This window comes from Marmota marmota, unplaced genomic scaffold (genome assembly GCF_001458135.2).
Source record: "Marmota marmota marmota unplaced genomic scaffold, marMar, whole genome shotgun sequence".
NCBI classification, from domain to species: domain Eukaryota; kingdom Metazoa; phylum Chordata; class Mammalia; order Rodentia; family Sciuridae; genus Marmota; species Marmota marmota.
This window is the reverse complement of record NW_026000026.1, coordinates 73,850,243-73,865,381: the sequence shown is the minus strand read 5'-3', so window position 1 is coordinate 73,865,381 and position 15,139 is coordinate 73,850,243. Positions and strand designations below refer to the sequence as shown.

Here is a 15,139-nt window from a genome sequence, read left to right as displayed (position 1 = left end):
CGGATACAACATCTTTGTTTGTATGTGGTGCTGAGGATCGAACCCGGGCCACACGCATGCCAGGCGAGCGCGCTACCGCTTGAGCCACATCCCCAGCCCATGTCCCATTTTCTTATCCATACTTGGCTATGGGAAAAGTGTCATGATAAAGGAAGTATGCAGTTTTCTCTATTGCATGCTGTCTTTGATTCTTTCAGGCATGTACCCAGGGGTGCTATAGCTGGATCATATGGTTTTTATTTATTTATTTATCTATTTTTGAAGACCCTTCATACTGTCCTCCATAGCCACTATGGTAACTTACATTCCCACCCATAGTGTATAAGGGTTTCCTTTTCTCCACATCCTCTCCAGCATTTGTTATCATTATTTTTTATGATAGCCATTCTGACCGGGGTGAGATGGAATCTCATCGTAGTTTTGATTGGCATTTACTTGATGGCTAAAGATATTGAGTATTTTTTCGTGTATTTATGAGCCATTTGTATTTCTTCTTTTGAGAAGTGTCTGTTCAGATCATTTGCCTATTTTTGATTGGATTACTTGTTCTTTTGTTGTTGAGTTTTTTCCACGTTCTTTTTATATTCTGGATATCAATTCTCCGTCAGATGAATACTGGTGAAGTCTTTCTCCATTCTGTAGTCTGTCTGTCTCTTCCCTCTATTGATTGTTTCCTTTGATGTGCAGAAGCCTTTTAATGTAATCTAACCCCATCTGTCAATTCTTGCTTTTATTTCCTGAGCTACTGAAGTTCTTTTCAGGAAATTGTTCTCACCAGTTTTTTAAAAGAGTTGCTATTGCCTTTTCTCCCTTATGTAAGCCTCAGAAGGGCTGGAACTAGACCTTGTCTGTCTTGTTCCTTGCTATATATATATATATTACTATGAGCCAAACCACATAGTAGGGGCTCAGTAAATACCAGTCCAGTGAATGAGAGAAACGTTACATCTTGGGATGAGAAAGCCAAGACCCAGGGCAGTAATGGGACCTCCTAGCCTCTGTTGGTCCTTCTGAGGACCCTGGCCCGTCTGAGAGTGAAGTCAGGAAGTTTGCACCAGGGGCCCCTCACAGTTCTCCAAGCTCCATGCTCTGTGTTCCTGCCCTGGCTTGGCTGACTTGGTGTTATCTCTGGAAAAAAATCTACCCTCGTGGTATTATTCACACTCAGAAATGAATAACTTCTTTGGCTGATGTGCATCAGAGGCAAGCAAGGGATGCCAGGCCCCCAGAAGGAAGGCATCGATCCAGCAGCACATCCTGGCCTTTGTGCCCCGGAGGCAGCGGGAGGGAGCAGCCCACTTCTGCCTCCCCCTGGTTAACCAGGGTGTGCCAAGTCCTGCCTAGGACCTTTAGGGGTAGAAAGGACGTCTAGCAAGCGCACCTCTTTCTGTCCTTCCTCAGAATCTATGTCAGCTTCTGACACCGCTGTGGAGAGAGTGAGTGCTGCAGAACTGTGACCTGCGGTCACACAGCAAGCCCAGGACCCAGAGGAGGGCACGTCTCCTGCTCAGGAGTGCAGGTGGGTGGCCCAGGCGTCTTGGAGTTGGCTGTATCACCTTAGTGACAGGTGGTGTTATAGAAGCTAAATAGTCTCCCTTAAGTGTGATCTTTTTTCTGTGTTTGAAGTAATAATGGGGACATTTCTAAATGACAGAGATGCAGGTCAGCTTCAGAATGGCATCTTTCAAAGGAAGTTTTCTTCCCAAGGGTGACACTTCCATGCAGTTGGTCACACAAAACTCAGTGCCATTCTCCCAGGCTGGTCCTGAGATTTTTGCTGAGGGCTGGCTGAGCAGACCCTAAGTTGCTGGCATGGGCAACAAGAATTCTTCTGACAGTTTCACTTCTGACCCATCTCTCTAGACGTCACTTGCTAGACGTCCTTTCCATTATTTCAGAAACAGCCTGTGGAGTTTTGGTAGTATAGTATAGTGGTCAAGAGTAGGGACTCGGGCTGGGGATGTGGCTCAAGCTGTAGCGTGCTCGCCTGGCATATGTGCGGCCTGGGTTCGATCCTCAGCACCACATACAAACAAAGATGTTGTGTCTGCCGAAAAACTAAAAAATAAATATTAAAAATTCTCTCTCTCTCTCTCTCTAAAAAAAAAAAAAGAGTAGGGACTCTTGGGTAGGACTTGTTTGGGTTCAAATTCTGGATCTGACATTGAAGAACAGTGTGACCGTGGAAAAGTTACACAGCTTCTCTGTTTCTATAAAATAGACATAATAATAGTACCTATATCCTAGCACTTGTTGATAGGAATATGTGAATTAACTCAGGTAAAGTCCAGAGTACCTGTCAGTGCTATGCCAATGTTAGTTGTTCCTATATCATAGGGTTGGTATAAGAATATAGAGAATTGGGCTGGGGCTGTAGCTCAGTGGTAGAGCGCTTGCCGAGCAGGTGTGAGGCCCTGGGTTTGATCCTCAGCACCACAAAATAAATAAATAAATAAAGATATTGTGTCCATCTACAACTAAAAACATATTTAAAAAAAAAAAAGAATGTAGAGAATTAACACATTAAGTGCCCAAATGTTTTAGTACACAATGCAGAGTGTTTAGTATTTGCTCAGTAAAATTTGAATTGTTATTGTTATTGACAAACTTTACCATCTGACTAAGGTTTTTGGAAGTCTTCCTATAAATGTATGGTCCTGGTTGAGGGTGTGAAGGTCACCTACTACCCTGCTGTTCCCCAGGAGCCTTTATTTTGTCTCAGGGGAGGATTATCATCCTGTGATTTTTCAGCACTTAAAACCCCTATGATGGGAACCTAGAACCCACCAAGAGAGCAATAGTCCCTTAAAAGGTTGAAGTCCCCCACACATGCAGTCTGCTTTTCTGGCAGTTTCAAACTGGAGATGCTTCCAACAAACCATTAAAGAGGAGTCAGCTTTTACCCCTTTTGCTCAGCACACATGAAGACTTTAGGATTCCTACCCTCAGTACATGGACGGCTTAAAAATTTGGCTCAGAAGCCCCTGATGCTGGACTTTGAGTTGAAATCATCTGAAAGCTGACCGCAGGGATTGGAAAGATGGCCTGTTACACGTGGCCAATTACACAGCCACTCTGTGTCCAGCTGCGCCTGATGCGCTGACCTCCCTGGCCAAGTGACCTGGGCTAGGGAACTGGTCCTCTTTCGTTTCAGATTCCTTCTCCACAGAGCTCCTCTGGGGATGATCTTGGAGGTTGAGTTAGGGGTGATGTGTAAAGCCCACGGCATGGCTGTCTCTCTTGCTAATTCCCTTCTCGCCCTTTGTGGGCCCCCTGACTGTCTCAGATCTGTGAAGGGAAAAACCCAGTGGTGATCAATGTTTTAGAGGGTTGTGAATATTCCCTCGCACCAGGTGACCATGAGCACATCACTTGGCTTGTGGAAGCAGCACAGACAGATGGATTCTGGGATGGGGTCCAGGTTGCGGTCTGGAGGAGGGGGTGCTGGCAGCCCCCACACCCTGCTTAGCCCATCTTTTTGCTCCAGCGAGCCAAGCCTGGAATATGAATTTGTAACCTACTGCTCTTCTGGGATGTGAGACACCTCCCCAAGGCCTAAAGATTGATATTCTCCTCTAAAGGAAGCGGACCTTGCCTCTCCCACTCTGACCCTTCCTAATGCTTCCCCACCTCCCACCAAGGCTTGAAGGGTTTAATACACAGCTGGTTCAGGGTGGATCCAGATGCTTGCTGTACAAGGGGGAGAAGCGTTTCCAAGGCAACGTCGAGTTGTTTCTGGAGACCCATTGACCCTTCCCTCCCTGCCTCACGCTGCCCCCAGGACTGAGCCAAGCCTTTGGAGGGTGGCTTCACCTTGGGATAGCTGGCTGGAACCCTAGTATGGTGGGAGGTTCGGATCCCACGCTGGATGGGCCCTGGGGGAGGTCAGCTGGAGGATGAGTCAAGAAAGGCCTCCTCGCCTCTGGGTTACCTCCAGGCCTCTCCCTCTTCTCCCTGCACAGAGTCCAGTGGGGGCTGGGGAGGCCCCCAGTTCTAGGAATTGTCTCTGAAAAACTCTAACCTCATCTTGCTCAAGGACGGAAGTATGACCTGAGTTGGCTACTTTAACATCTTCTCATACATGGCAGCTCAAGAGAGAGACTTCTGATGACTAATTGGGAGCTGTACATTCATCAGACTATACAGCAGCCCAAAGTCAGTATTTTCCTGGAGTCAAGATCCTTTTCTTCCTGGCCAGTCCCACATCCTGCTGGACCTGCGTTGGTCAGCTCATGTTTCTCATTATCTCTCCCCGATCCTCATTAAAGGCTTCTCATTCCATCTGGGGGTTTTATTTTTAACTTGCACCATAATGCTAGGGCTGAGCAGGACATACTGCCTACGTCCACAGGAAACAGGGCCACTTGGAATGCTGGCCCCATTTTGGGGGGCTTCCTCCCTCTCTCCCTCTAGCCAGGGGGTGGAGAGGGGAAGCCTCTCCGAGGAGGTGCCATAAAAGCAGAGACCAGAAGAATGGGGGGCACCAAGCATGTGGGGAGCAGGGTGGAGACTTCCTCAGGGAGGGAAGAACGTGTGGTAAGGCCCTGACATGGGCAAGAGCATGACATGTTCTAGAATGCAACAGAATGCCAGAACTGGAAGCCTAGGGGCCAAAGGGACAGTGGTGAAGATAAGCTGGGGAGGGCTCAGCGGCCTGGTGGTGCTGGACCCTGAAGTCTTGAGAAGAGTTTGGGGCTGGGTTCCGATTTTGCAGTAGAAAGCCACAGGGCGAGGTGGGGACAGGTGGTGGTGGACATTTTAAGATCCTCACTAGGTTCCTGAAAGGAGAACTGATTCGGAGGCGGGTGGGGGGGGAGGCAGGGATGTGAGTTAGGCGGCTACCGAGGCAGGCAGGAAAGAAGTGATGGCAGCCGGGGCAGGGCCACTGCACGCCGGCTGGCTCTCTGGGAATTAGCTCTTTCCAGAGAGCTCAGAAAACTCTGTTCCACAGTCTTCACCCAGCCTGAGACCCCCAGGCCCCCTGTTGCAGGGCTGGCCAGGATGAGCTGTTGGGGTTACACAGCCTGTTGCCTATAACCGGCCATGTTTAATAGATTGCAAACACAGTGAAGAAGCTCTTTGTCCAACACCTGTCCCTCTGATTGTCCTGAAATGTGGGTAACTACTCTTCTCTCTTTACACCGTGGTAGCTCTCTCTGTCCTTGGCATCTTTGGCTCAGATTTGAGACCAAATGGGCCAATTTTTGAGCAATCGTTGCTTTGACGGAGTGATCTCACTTAGTCTACAAGTCATGGGTGATATGGATGCCCAAATGCCATGAGCAGTGGTCCCTGCTCTCCAGGGAAAACACATTGTGTTATTGCTCTTCAGAAGGAAGCGTATGGAATATAAAAGAGAAATACAACATAAAAAATTGGCAGAAAATAATAGTAGTTGTTATTTGCTGTGCTTTGCAGGCCTCTGCTTATATTAACTCATTTAATCTTCAAAAGGATCAAGGACATAGGTACCACTCTTAATCGTTTCAAGGATGATGGAACTGATTGACGGAAGGGAGGCAGGGAGATGTCACTTGGTAGAAGTGGTAGAGTCAGGGTCTGGAAGCTGATGGACTCCTAACTACAAAACAGGCTCTATGCTGCCTGGGCTTGGTCACTACTGTGGAAAAAGACCTGGACGAGCACGTCCAAATGCTGGTGGAGCAGGGATACGAGCAACTTTGTTGTCTTTTTTATTTCCTTTTTTTATTGTTTTGAATACACAGTGCCTGGTACAGAGTGGACGCTTGGGATCCTCTTGTTTAATGAAACTGCTGAGCTAATGAGTACAAGTTATTTAAAATTATTTGGGGGTAGTTAAAGTAAGTGGAAAGTAAATTTTAAGAAAGGAAAAATTTATCCATCATCCAGAGATAATCACTATTAAAATATTGAGAATAATGATTCAGACATTTCCAGGTTTTTCCTTTTATTTCTGTCTGTGTCTGCCTGTCTCTCATTATCCATCTACCTACCTATCTATCTTCCTAGTGATTTGTATGTATATATGTGTGTATATTCTAAAATATTGTACACCATATTGTACTTCAACATACTTTTTCACTTAACAATATATCACAATCATTTCCCATTCCATTTAATATTCTTTGGGGTTTTTTGCTTGTTTTTTATTCATTCTAATTAGTTATACCTGACAGTAGAATGCACTTTGACACATCATACATAAATGGAGTACAACCTGGGTGTACAGAATGTAGAATCACACTATATGCACATAGGGTAATAATATCCGATTAATTCCACTATCCTTCCTACCCTCATTTAATATTCTTTTAAAATAGAATTTTTAATGGTAGCAGTGCATTTCTCTAAAATTTATTTAATGAGTCCATATTATTAGATATTCAATTTGTGGTCATAATTATTCATAACATCATATTAAACATCCTTCTACAAAAACACTTATGCACAGCAACCATCTTAGTATGTTTGGGCTGCTATAACAAAATACTATAAACTTACAGTCTAATAAATAACAAATATATACTTTTTAATTAGAGCATTATACTCATGCATAGTAGTTGGGCTCATTTTGACAAAATTATACATGCAAGGAATTTGATTACAGTCCCCATCCCCCATTTCCTCCTCTCCTCCTTCCTCTACTCTATTGATCTTCCTTTTGTTTATTTATTTATTTTTATTGGAAATATATATAAAGCTGAAATTCCCTTTGGTACATTTATATAAAAAACATATCACATGATTTTATTGAATTCATTCCATATTTCCTCCCCTTTCCCATCCTCCCTCCCTCCTTCTAACAAATGTATTTCTCAAGGTTCTGGGTTGGGAAGTCCTGATGGAGGACCCAGTAGACTCAGAGTCTGGTGTGGGCGTTTCCTGGAAGCCATTTTTTCCTTGTGACCCTACATAGCAGAAGTGGGGAGGAATCTCTCTAAGGCCTCTTTTATAAGGTTACTAACTCCACTCAAGTGACCTAATCTCTCCTCAAAGCCCCTCACCTGTTAATACCATCATCTTGGGAGTTAGAGTTTCAACATATGAATTTTCTAGGCCCCAAACAATCAGATCATAGCGGTTACAGTGCTATTAAAAAGGGCGGGCGGGTGGGGGGGGGAATCACTTTACACATTCAAATACAAAAGGGAGAAGATACTTCTTTTTAGGGCCCTTTGGGGTAGACCAACTGGCATGTTTCTTGCTTCTGACTTTCAGAATCACTTCAAGTTGACATGTCATTTAAAACTCTCCCCATTTTCTCAGTGCTGCACATTATTACTCACCCCTCAAGTATGGCTTTGGTGTAATTTCACCACAATAGGAATAATTCAGGAAAAATCTCAGTTGTGACTAAAATGTGGGTCCTGAAGTTAGACAACTAGGTCTAAATGCCAATCCCAGCCCTCATCAGTGTGTGTCCACAGGCACATTCATTTTCCTGAGCCTCAGTGTCCCCATGTATACATGGTGCAGGCCTCAGAGGACGCAATGAGGTAAAACGGGCAAGGTTCTTCTGAGCACTGTGCCCAGCAGGGGACAGAGGCTCAGAAAATGTTTGTTGTTAAGATGGAGGAAGCATTTTCTCACAATTTAACACTTTGGAAAACTGCTTCCCATCCTATTCTGCAAGAGCCCAGGAAAATAAATTGTTAAATCACTCAAAATACTCTCTGACTCTATTATTCTTTTTCCTTCATTTTTTTGGGGGCGGGGATGGGGGGTAGGGGATGAGGTGCATGTCAAAGTCTAAAACATTAAAGACAATTAACTCTCTTTTTTCTTCCCTACCAAGAACCATGTTGATTGGATTAGAGATAGATTGAAATAATTCTGTTGTTCACAGCTGCAAAAGGAATGTAGCCTTTCTTTTCATTGGGCCAGCTGCATTTTATAACTGTCTATCCTCAAGTAAAAACAAAGCAGCAAAGCAACAACTCAAAAAAGGACTCTCTAGATCAACCCTAAATTGCTCTCTGTTTTATAAAACAATTCAGAAAATGTCTATCCTCTAAAATGCAGACCACAGAAAGAACTGATCCAATTCACATACTGTACATCATTTGTTAATGCAGGCACACTAGAGACCCATAGTAGGTGCTCCTTGGACTATGTTGGGTGTATATCTTGACTATATGTTTCCTTATGAGCAATAGATTGTTGAGGGTTGACACAAATACTGCTAGAGCCTCTTGGGAGGATCAGAAGATGACAAATGATTAAATGAACAGATGCTTTTTGAGTTTAGAAACTGAGTGTTGAGAAACTTTTTCCTCCTAATTCATGACTCTTGGAATATGATTGTGATCCTGATGGAACTGTGTAGGATTTCTCTAAACCACCATCCTAGGCAGCAGCACATGTGATAAAGCATTTCAGATGGCCAGGCCAAGTTTTTCCACTTCTCTCTAAACATGAGAAATGTTCAGAAGTCTCTCTCTCTCTCTCTCTCTCTCTGTGTGTGTGTGTGTGTGTGTTATGGTATGGTGTGTTCTCAATACCAAAGAGGCCCCAGTGATCACAGTTAACATATTTGTAGGCAACCTAGCATTGGGCACATGCCCTGTTGGTGCTGGTCAGGTGCCTTCTGTGCGTGAGAACTATGCTGTGGGAGAGTCAGGGATAGATGTGTTCTCTGCTCTCATATTGTAGTATGCAGAGGAAGAGAGGAGCCAACTTGATTGGATGAGGGATGAGGTAATTGCTAGGCAAGCACCACACTGTAGGTGCTTCCGGGAAGGAGGGAGGCCTCTTACTGGCAAGACCAGGGAAAGCTTTGCAAGGGAGTTTTTGCTTTCAACAGAGACTTGAAGGATGAGAAGGGGTTTTTTTTTTTTTTTTTTTTTTTTTTTTTTTTTTTTTTTTNTGTAGCAGTGTCCCTGTAGCATGCTCTTTTTAGGTCTTTAGGGAATAGACCAAGAAGGGGAATGGCTGGGTCAAATGGCGGCTCCATTCCCAGCTTTCCAAGAAATCTCCATACTGTTTTCCAAATTGGCTGCACCAATCTGCAGTCCCACCAGCAATGTACAAGTGTACCCTTTTCCCCACATCCTCGCCAGCACTTGTTGTTGTTTGACTTCCTAATGGCTGCCAATCTTACTGGAGTGAGATGGTATCTTAGGGTGGTTTTGATTTGCATTTATGAGAAGGGTTTTAATTAGCAGAAAATGGAGAAGGGCCTTTCAGGTGGGGGAACAGCAAGAGCCAACACATGAAGGTGTGGAAGTTCTTGGTGTGTGGCAGGGAGGAGCCCAGAGAGCTGGGAGGTAGATGGATACAGTGGGAAGTGAGGCCTCTCAGACTGGGTTTGGGTCCACTTAAATGTTTAGGCAAGGATCTGAGGTCTTAAAATGTGGGAAGTGGGAAACAAGGGAAGGAGTCTGAACCAAGAAAGACCTCAGTGACAGTGTACAAAACACACTGGAATAGCACCTCTAGGAGACAGGAGACCAATCTGAGGCTCCAGGGTCCATTCTCTACGTTTAACCTCTTTGCAGTTTTGAACAGTGTGGCCCAGCCCCAGTACCCCCTCGGATGCTGGTATCCTGTGCTCTATGAATTCCCTCCTGGCTCTACCTCTACTTGACAGGCTTCTGTGGCTTCTCTGAGATAACTGGCTGCACTAGGAGTATCTGGGAGTGTGAGGTTGTCACAGGCAAATGGGGAACCCAAGGTCCGAACCTCAGTTCTTGTGTCCTAACGAAAGAAAACCTGTCTTGTTTTATAAAGGCTCAGAAAGGTGAACTGACTTTCTGAATTTTAATCCAGGAGTCAGACACAAAAAGTCAAGCAGGAGAATTTTATTAGACGTGAAAGTAAGGCTCAAGCAAAAAAAAGAACAGTCTAGAGGGAGAGGGAGTCATCTCCAACTACAGAATGACAAAGGAAACAAGGCTACTTCCAGATTTATTACTGCTTGATATTTACCAGGAGACCTGGGGTCCGCCTTCTGCCATCCTCACCAATCAGTTGTCTAGCTCCTCCTTCATGACAGGCAGAAAGTTTTTAACTCTAGTTGGTTTTCTCTGGAACTGTCATGGCCACCACCCCATTCAGGGGGTGTCTTCATCTACAAGTTAATTCTGTGTTAATGTAGGTACTGGGGTCAATAACCAGGAAAACTTCATCTTGGTGTACCTGTGCTCCTAATGACATTTCCCTTCTGAAATATGTTGAGAAACCTATGACTATACATCCTAACTTGACAGTAATCTTATTGGACCCTCTCAGGAGCTAGCCAATGATCTTTCCTTCTTGAGGTATTTCCTAATTGGTTCCTTTTGTTTCCACGTGTTTATTCTCAGGGTTAGTACACCTGTTATTCTACAAGTTACTTGATTGTTCTTTAAAGGCAATCAAAGAAACTCGGTGACCCTGATAGAGACTCGGTGACCCTGCTAAGTTATGGGTTCATATTCTACTGTTCATCACTACTACCTAACTGATTGACTCCAAGGTGGCTGTCTCTGTCCACCTATATCCAGGCTTTAGGCTGTTCTCCCTAAAAAACTCCTTTTTCTTCTCTGCTCCAGCTTTCCTGCGTCTGCCACACATGTGGCTTCTCTCCAGACCCCCGTTCACTGCCTGCCAGGCAGCCGTTTGCAGATGCTGGCTCTTACTCCACTTGCCACACGCCCCACAGCCTGGTGTTTGGTCTGCTGAAGGGACTTCTCCCTTTGCTCAGCAACAGATCTCCATTCACTCCTCCAGCCCACCCCACCCAAGCATGTCTGATTATCCCATCCTCCTCTTCAGGTGACTATAGAGCCATTCTCTCCCTCAACTCTTGGGGTTCAAGTTTCGGCTCTTTTCTCTATTTTAGTTCAACCAATGTTGAGCATCAGGGGCTGCACTGGGGAACGAGGGCGAGGAAGCACTTGGCCCTGTCCTAGGCTAGCTCGCAGCCTCGTAAAGAAGATGGACACTAAGTAAGGACTTCAAGACAAATTCACTTTTCAGAGATGGAAATTCTGTGCTCCTTGGCCTCTGCTCTGCCCACCCCCACCAGTAACCAAAATTTCCCTATAAAATGTTTCCAGAAGCATTTTCCAAATTCTCATCTCAAAAAAAGCTCCTCTGGTTCCATTTTATTTGCTTGCAGATAAGTCTGAATTCTTTGGAATGGCATCCTTTGGGGTCCTCCATGGGTTGATTCCAAACTAGCTTGCACTAACCCTGCGCATTCCACAGCCCCCACTCCTGCTCAGTGGCATCAGCTACTCACTGGGGTGGGTGGGGTGGGGGTGACTTCCGCTCGCCCATCCTGGCCTTTGTTCAAGCAGTTCCTTGATTCTGTGCTGTTAGCTGAGATGTCCCGTCTTCTACAGAATCCCTGTGCTCCTTTTCCCCTCCTTAGTCCCCCAGCCCTTGGCACCTCCCTCAGAGCACTTAGCACAGCCTATATGCTGTTTATGATTTAGCCTCTCACCCTCTGTCAAGGACAGAGAGCTTATCTTATTCCTCTTGAATCATCATAACAACAAAAATAATAGCTCAAATTATGAGATGCATTAGAATGAACTTTTTATTTATCTGTCAGGCAGCAGAGTGCTTCATTTGTATTATCTGCATAACAACCATGCAGGGTAAGAGCTGTCACTAGCCTGCTTTTATAGAAGAAGTAGCCAAGGCTCAGAAAGGTGAACTGACTCTCTGAATTTTAATCCGGAAGCCTCACTTTAAAGCCCACAACCTTAGCCATGACTTGCCCTTCATTCCTATTGTGGGGTCAGTTTCCTTGTTCATAGTGTCCTTAATGGGATGCAGGTTCCCAAAGCAAAAGACTTACCCTTCACACAGCCATGGCTGCCTCTGCCCAAGCTGAGAGGGATATTTAACAAGGGACTATCCTCTCCCTCCCTCCGTTGGACTGGACCTGTCTGCTTCCTTAGGGCAGAAGGGTTGTGTTCTCCAGGCATCCACGCGGGCCCTGCTCATCTCAGATATGCCTGCCTTTGTAAGCACGGGCAGGCGGGGAAGCTGGGGTGGGGGACTCTCAATGAGCACATGAACCCTGTGGCCTCCCCAGTCAGCAGGAGCAGGGCCAGAGGGGACGGTTGGGATGGGAAGGTCAGGAATGGGAAAGGGCTGGTTGCTGAGAGACCTGTGCACAGGAACCAACAGGCCGGGGTGTTTCCTCTTCTCCTCTCTGGGGCATGAACAGGAGAGCCCCAGAAAGCCTGGAGGAACACAGCCCAGAGTTTGGACCTCAGTGCTCCCCAGAGCCTGTGACATCTGACATGCAGGACGTTGGTAGAAGGAGGACCATCTACTCCTCTTTTCTCTTTTCCTTTCCCCATCATCTAGGAGGGATTAAGAGGTTGGTGGCTGCTATGGTTTGAGTGTCCCCACAAAAACTCATGTTGAAATTTAATCCTCATTTTTAAGGTCTTCAGAGGTGGGACCAGATGGGACACTTAGGAGGTGACTGAGTCATGAAGGCCCCGTGGATTGTCATGGAATAATGGATTAATATGTTATTTCCAGAGTGATCAGTTATAAATGCTACTCTGGCTGTCTCTGGTACACCTCTCCTCTCTTGCCATGTGATGCCCTGCAGTGCTCCAGACTCTGCAGAAAGTCTCCACCAGAAGGTGTTCACTAGATGTGGCCCCTGACCTTGGATCTCCCAACCTGTAGCTGAATAAATCTTTATTCTTTTTAAAGTACCAATTAGAGGTAATCAGTTATAGCAACAGAACGTGAACTAAGTGGCCTTTCCTTGCTTTATTTCTTGACTTGCCTCCAGTTTGGCTTGGCTTGTCTACAGCACAGACATCTTTACATGCCACTTTGTCCTCCATATCCTGGCTCACATGCTGCATTTGGGGGGACATGTTAGAAGATATACAGACAGGCAGAGGGACAGACCCATGAGGGAGTAATGTTCGGAGTCTCATCTAACACACTGTGCTTGCTACTCTCTGATTCAACAATGCCTCGCTGCTGCTGGATCTCAAGACATCTTACAACCCACCCTGGCCACTGCATTGCATTATGGACATAACTATTTTTAAAGGAGCAGAAACAAATTTTGAGGAGCTGGGGCTTATTTGACATGTTGTTTAGACCATTAGTCTTATTTTTATTCTTCTGCCCCCGCAGGATCATCCACAGCCTATGATGCTGCTACAGATCAATCTCATGCTATCAGGACTCTAGGTTGAATCTGCAGCTAAATTTAATTCAGCAAAGTCTGAGATTTTTATCAGATGTCATAAATAGAGTAGCTCAAATTACAGCAGAACTCCACAGGGACATCTAAGTTGCAGGTACAAGTCTGGATTCCTGAGCCTCCTGGTGCAGTGAAGCAGGCCAGGGCACGAAGGGCATATTGAGTGTGCCATGCTCCCCAGCCCCTGGAGGACTGAGAGTGGGAAACCTGTGGGCATCTGAGGATTCTGGAGGCGCTGGGAGTGAGAGTTACCATTGTTATAAACACATAGCTTTACTAACAGTGAGGTAAAGCAGTTCCCCAACTAACGTCCCAAGATGGTCCAAAGTCCTAATAGGGAGGGGGGGCATTGGCATGTGGGAAGCCTGGCTCACAAAAGAGGAGAGCAGGCAGGTGGGCTGGTGGGCAGTGGGCTGAGAGGTGCAATGCGCGTCTGTGTCCTGGCTACCAGGGCAGACCATGAGACTGATTGGGGTTTCCAGTCCCCTTCCTGTTGAGAGCCTGAGATGGGTGCTTTGTGGTGGGGCCGCCAGGTTCTTATGATAACTTTTATAATGTGTAGGATTATTTAATAATTTGTATCCTCTGCCTCACTACTTAACAGTGCAGCAGTGCACTGAGCACTTTACATAACCTTAACTCGTTTTATCCTCACAATAACCCTACGATGCGTTTAGATGATATTGTTATCCCTTGTTGTAAAGAAGAGGAAACTGAGGTTCAGAGAAGTGACAGTCTCTAGCCCAGTTCTCACAGAAAAGTAACAGTGAAGTAGAGACTTGTCCCCAGCTGGGTTCCTCCAGGGCCCCAGCTTCTGCCCAGCCTGGAGAAAGAAGGAAACCTTCAGAAGTCAATAAGCCAAGACTCAAATACAGGTAGAATGACCACACCACACCCCAACTACCGCTGACTAACTGACCACTTCCATATTTTGTCTAAAGAACTGTCAGTTGTAAGATATGCCATCATTTTGGGTAGCACTAAGAGAAAAATGCTACCCAGCCTGATTTTAGAGATGTTAAAATACCAGCTATATGTGCGTCCAAGCTTGATGGAATATTGCAGTGGCCACACTGGGCTAGGGGCTCTGCCTCCATGTGTCATTTCTTCACAGTGGCCCTTCCCATTGCCCCTGCTTCTGCAGGGCAGGACATAGGACTCTGTGCCCATGGGAGGTCACATAGAGCTTTGGAGCCCCAGAGCCTGGATCTCTTCTTCAGCAACTTCCAAAGCCCAAACTTCTGTCCTTGACGAGGAGGCCACACTGCCCCTGAACAAGATGGGCTGTCTTGCCATTTGTTCCTTCTGATGGCAAACACAAAACACATGGGAGAAGGAGCACTTGCCTTACTGACCGGCACAGGCTCCTCTGGGAGCCCATGTGCCTGGGCCTCGTGGTCTCTCCGGCTCCTGCTGGACTTTGGGCTGCAAGCCATCTACAGCGGAGTCAGGCGAGCCCTTCAGGACACCCAAGAGCTCTGTCCGGTCCTCCCCTGCTTCATCAGCCTCCTGTGTCCACGGTCTGTCTCCCACCCATCTCGTGCTTTCCCCAAACTCCACTTGTGATCTGTGCCAGATTTTGTGGCCTCTTGCCTGACCTTGAATTTGTTCCTCCCCTGTCTTCCTTGCCTCCTCCCTTCTCTCCGAGCTCTTCACTCTCCACCGCGCCCTGCCTTCCTCAGGAGCTGGTTCATGCCTTAACCACTTCCCAGCCCTGTTCACGCCTCCTTCTCGTGAAAGGCCTTCTAGAACCCCTGCATGTTCACATGGAAATAAAGGGCAAGAGAGAGGTGCCGCGAAGAGGCTGTGTGTGGGGAAAGAAGTCCACTGGAAAGTTCCCTTGCTCTCCTTGTGACCCCGGGCCTCTACCACCTCTGTGGACTGAGCAGGGCCAGGCGGGCCTCTGGTTTCCAACCTGTGTCGTCATCGTAGTCTTCTTGCCTCTGTCTTGCCCTCTTAGCATCCACCGCACCCCCCCCCCCC

At 46.3% G+C, this 15,139-nt stretch overlaps 1 protein-coding gene across 9 annotated transcripts in view; it reads left to right on the top strand.

Annotated features, from left to right (window-relative positions):
* Fgf1 (fibroblast growth factor 1) overlaps window positions 1-15,139 on the top strand; it is a 94,974-nt gene that overhangs the window by 18,382 nt on the left and 61,453 nt on the right. For 3 of the 9 annotated variants that reach the window (XM_048811723.1, XM_048811720.1, XM_048811721.1), the window contains one exon: window positions 1,402-1,519. The exons of the other annotated variants lie outside the window; for them this stretch is intronic. The gene's annotated coding sequence lies outside the window, so the exon portion shown is untranslated. The remainder of the gene's footprint in view (window positions 1-1,401; window positions 1,520-15,139) is intronic. 9 annotated transcript variants of the gene reach the window in all.